Genomic DNA, 4492 nt, shown 5'->3' on the forward strand with positions numbered 1-4492 from the left:
CTCGCAGTAGTCAGTGTTCTGACAGCTCAACTTTACGCCACGGGACCAGATGGTGTCACAGTCTCTAGACACCTGTGACTCTCAGCTGGCAGGTTTGCACTCTGCACTCACAGCTTCTCTGCAGCTGCTCCCGCTCTCTTCTCCCCTCTACTTTCTCAGCACCTGGCCCCACAGCTCTTCCTGCCAACCAGAGACTGCGCTTTCTGGGCCTGCTCCTGCAGATGTGGGCTTCTATCCTGCTTCCTAAGGACTCAGCAGGAGAGAGGAGCCTTTCCAGGAAATTGCTACAGCTTCTGGGAATCCATGTGTGGCTCTGGACATGCCCAGGATGCGTTTGGTGACTGGCCTGCACAGCAGCTTAAAAGCCAGCTGCTAAAACTAGGCCTCAAACACTGGACCCCCCTAGTTAAAAGCCTCATGTTCTTCCCACCAGCGGCTTCATCTAGCAGGACTCTCTTTCCTCCTCCATCAACTATAATCCTGATCTACCGCGTCCGTGGGGCCTGCCCTGAGTCCCCACATCCCTCTACTTTGTCTTTGTTCCCTACAGGCTGCAAAAATGTCAGAGGAGGCTGCCTCTCCCTTCACTTGGTGCTCCCGCTCATATCGGCTAGCTGCAGTCTCATCTCCTGGAACTCAGCCAGCTGTCACTTGATCCGGTCGTACAGTCACACGCTGACTGGCTCCGCAGCCTGGATGGTCTTGTGGAAATCCCACAGGTGACCCTGCAGGACTTGGCACCATTGGTTTCTTTAATGTTGCGGTGTTTCCCCGGCCGCTGGAACAAAATCACCAATTCCTCCCTCACCGACTCCCACCAATCCCCCTGATTGCCATAGAACCCTCTGATGCTTTTCCGTTCTGCCAACACCGCCAGGCCTTGCCCCCTCCTGCTCCTTTATCTTGCAAGCTCTGGATGTTCAGCTTCTAATATCCTCTGCCATGGGTCAGGGAATTGACCACATTGAGCACACTGTGAGAGCTGCGGGATCTGAACAGTCCATAGGCACTACCCTGCACTGGGCTGTCGACGTGCTCTCCTTCACGTAAATCCAGTTACTGCGACTCCTGGTCTGTCCCTGCAGAAAGGTGTATCCCCTCTGCGGCTGGTGTGAGCTCGGGTCAGAGGAATAGGAGGCTCCCACCTGCCCTCCACTGGTTCTGCTACGGAGAAACAAGTCCTCTAAGCCAACCTCACTACAGACCTGTGCCAGGTAGTGCTCATTTTAAAAACGTTTCCTCTGATGGTCGAGAAAACGGGACCAGCAGTTCTCAGGCCAGCTGACACAATTAAAATCCCCCCCAACACCAAACACCGTGCGGTCCAGAAGAAGGGAGCCAGTTCCTACCATAGATCTTTCCTTTCACACCTTAACATCAAGTGCCTCCTCTTGGGCCTCTGAATCCCTGCCACATTCCACATGCCAGATGCCCCTTCCCCAGTACTGTCGCCATTCAGCTTTGCAGACGAGCTTTCCTCCCAAGTCCCTGCCCCCTCTGGCACCATCTCCGAGGGCCGTCCTGCCTCACTCTGTTCCCGCCATTTTGGGTAGACAAATAAATCATGTGGGAAAGACAGCTCCCATCTCTCATCATTATAGGTCAGGTGGGCCAGCTAGGGGAAGAAGCCTATGCTCTCTGTTGTCCTACTGGGGAGTTCAAAATCAGGTACTTGCCTCAGGTAAAGGTGCTGCTGCCTTCCCAGAAAACAAGCCCTGTCAGCACAAAAAAGGATGAAATGGCCTGCCAAAGCCCAGGATTGAATCAGGGACCTTTAAATCTTCAGTCTAACACTCTCCCAACTGATACTTTGGCAGCTATGTGGTAGCATTTTGGCCTGCTGCTTCTCCGTCCGGGATGTTTTTGCAGCAGTTGCACACAAAAAGGACGTCATTGTGAGCAGCCCATGAAGACAAGACTCGGTTTTGCCTGCCTTGCTCAGCTTGACTTGCTTCCTCACCCCATTCCTGCCTTAGTTCCCAGGTTGACCTGGAGGCAGAAGGGGACTGGGGGCCAGTGGCACGGGGAGGAAGTTGAGCTGGACCCTGAGCTAGACTAGACCCTGGCGGTGAGAGTCTGGCCACCACTTGCCACCTGACCCTGTTGTCCTGGCTTCCCCCACTGGGCGTCATTTCGGGAGAGAAGTGGGGCTTCTGCCTCCCCTCCCCGATTTTCACACGGCAGAGGAGTGCAAACAGGAAAACGAATGGCTGCTCCACACCCCCACCGGAGGAACCCGACACCCTTAGCTGTGGTAAGAAGTGTCTGTTGGCTGACAGGGCCTGTTCCCAAGGAGCTGGAACAGCAGCTGCCGCCTCCCTCTCGGTTCCAGGCTATGGGAAATGCTCATTGCCTGGCTGCATGGGTGGATGCTGCTCCGGGCTCTGGAGAGCGTCTGTATTGCTCTGTCAATCCCCCGTCTTCACTGAGCCACTCTGGTTAGGGCCCCAAGTGCCCCCTCCAGCCTGGCAGCTGAGAATCTGTGCAGACATCAGCCCCTCTGCCAGCCGCACAGGCAGCAGCAGCGCCAGCACCACAGAGGCACTCAATGCATTTCCTGTGGGGAAATGGCTCCTTGGCATCCAGCTGCTAGAGTGAGAGCCAGGAGAGAGCAGTATCTGGCTCACCGGGGGGGAGAGAAGGGACCTGATGAGTGCAGATCTCACTCAGTCTCCCCCGCAATGCTGGTCAGTTGTATTGTCACTGTCATAGTCAGTGCTTCCCTTCAGGGCCGGCCATAGAGGGGTCCGGCCCCAGAGGAGTCCAGAACAAATCCTCCCTTCCCACCCCAGGTCCTGCCCTCCCACCACCCCTTCCCCCAAGCCACCACCCCGTCCGGTCTCTTCCCATCCTGCACCTTCCTGCCCCATTCCTCTCCCTCCCCCACCTCTTCCTCTCCCTGCTCCTCCCCCTTGCCCCTCCAGCACCCCACTGAAAAGCTGAACACCTTTTTTTTTCTGTCGGTTCTGCAGCCCTGTAGCTCCCATGGGGTCGCTGACTTGGCTCCTTTCGCACTCTAGAGAGAGAAGCAGAACCAGGGCTATGGCTGCTCTATGGGGCACCAGGTGAGTGGCAGAGGCGTCAGGTGCTGAGAGTTTGCCTGACCCCTCAGGGACACAGTGTGAGGTGGTGTCCCAGGCATCTCTATGAAAGGAGCAGAACAGGATTTACTTGGGGTGGGGAGAGAATTGAGAGTGTCTCAGGGGGTTGTACAAAGGTATTGCCTGGGTGAGAGACTGGCTAAAACACAGGCCTCGCTGTGAGCAAGGTTCAAACCTGTGCAGGGGATCCCTATTGGATTTCAACTCCAATGCCTTAACCACTCGGCCATCACAGCTGTGAGCACAAAACTGTCCCAATGCCAGAGAAACTGGTAAAGAATCACAATGCCCAGGCGTGAAGTCATCTGAACTACAGAATTCCTACCGCAAACCTGGCTCCCAAAGCACATGGGGGATTTGGGTTTCTACTCTTTGCTTAGCCATGTGCAGTCACACAGAGAGTGTGTTTAAAAGTCTCCTCTCCCACAGAGCGGGAATGGGAAATGATTCTCAACTTGAAGCTTGATGTGAATGAGGATGTCTGGACCACAGGGCCAGGGACTGGCCTTTGCTGTAGAAACCAGTGACACACGGAACCAGGCTAAGGAAAATGTTTCCTGGAGTCAGTAAGTGGATTAGCAGCAGTATCGTGCAGAGAAATGTCTCACAAGAGGAGTCAGAGCATTGGTGGTTCGGTAGCAGAAGTCACAGCTACAGTAGGGGAGGTCTAGCTTTGGTTTCTGGCCAACAAAGGGATGAGTTTTATTGTCTCAAAATTTCAGTAGAAAAATTCAGACCCAAACTGTGTGTGGTGGGGGTTTCTCTGGTTTGTTTTGTTTTTCTCATTTGAAATGTCCTTGATCATTTTTCGGGGAAACTATTTGGGCAAGGCCAAGGAAGAGTTAGAACAATTACAAATCTCCATGGGAGTGAGGGGGTCTCTCAGCGCCGGGGGAGGGGTGGAGATTTTCATGGAGGGGAGTTGAGGCGATAACTGAGAGGCTTTTGCTCCAGCAAAGGGAGCGGCTTGGCAGGTTCATTTTTACCAAGTGAACCCCGCCCCCCACCCCCCCACACACACACACACACACGTTGCTCCCCTGCTGCTGCTGCCCCAGCTCAAACCCCACTGTCACTCCCAGCATGTGACCTACAGCTTCCCACTGACAAAGCCCTTATCTATCAGAAACAAAATCCCCTCGTCTGCCCCTTCTCCCAACTGAGCACTCCCCTCCCAGAGCCCAGGACAACCCCGACCTAGGGCTTGTCTACATCACAAAGTTGCAGCGCTGGTGAGGGGGTTACAGCGCTGCAACTTAGGAGGTGTACACATCTGCAGGGCATCACCAGCGCTGCAACTCCCTGTTTGCAGCGCTGGCCGTACTCCCATTTTGTCTCGGGTGTAGAGGATCCAGCGCTGGTGATCCAGCGCTGGTAATCAAGTGTAGACA

At 54.7% G+C, this 4492-nt stretch overlaps 1 non-coding gene across 1 annotated transcript; it reads right to left on the minus strand.

Annotated features, from left to right (window-relative positions):
- Window positions 1–3255: 3255 nt before the first annotated feature.
- TRNAS-UGA (transfer RNA serine (anticodon UGA)) lies at window positions 3256–3337 on the minus strand. The gene has a single exon. It is a non-coding gene; the product is annotated as a tRNA-Ser (tRNA).
- Between the last annotated feature and the right edge of the window lie 1155 nt (window positions 3338–4492).

The sequence above is a fragment of the Gopherus flavomarginatus genome, chromosome 24 (assembly GCF_025201925.1).
Source record: "Gopherus flavomarginatus isolate rGopFla2 chromosome 24, rGopFla2.mat.asm, whole genome shotgun sequence".
NCBI classification, from domain to species: Eukaryota; Metazoa; Chordata; order Testudines; family Testudinidae; genus Gopherus; species Gopherus flavomarginatus.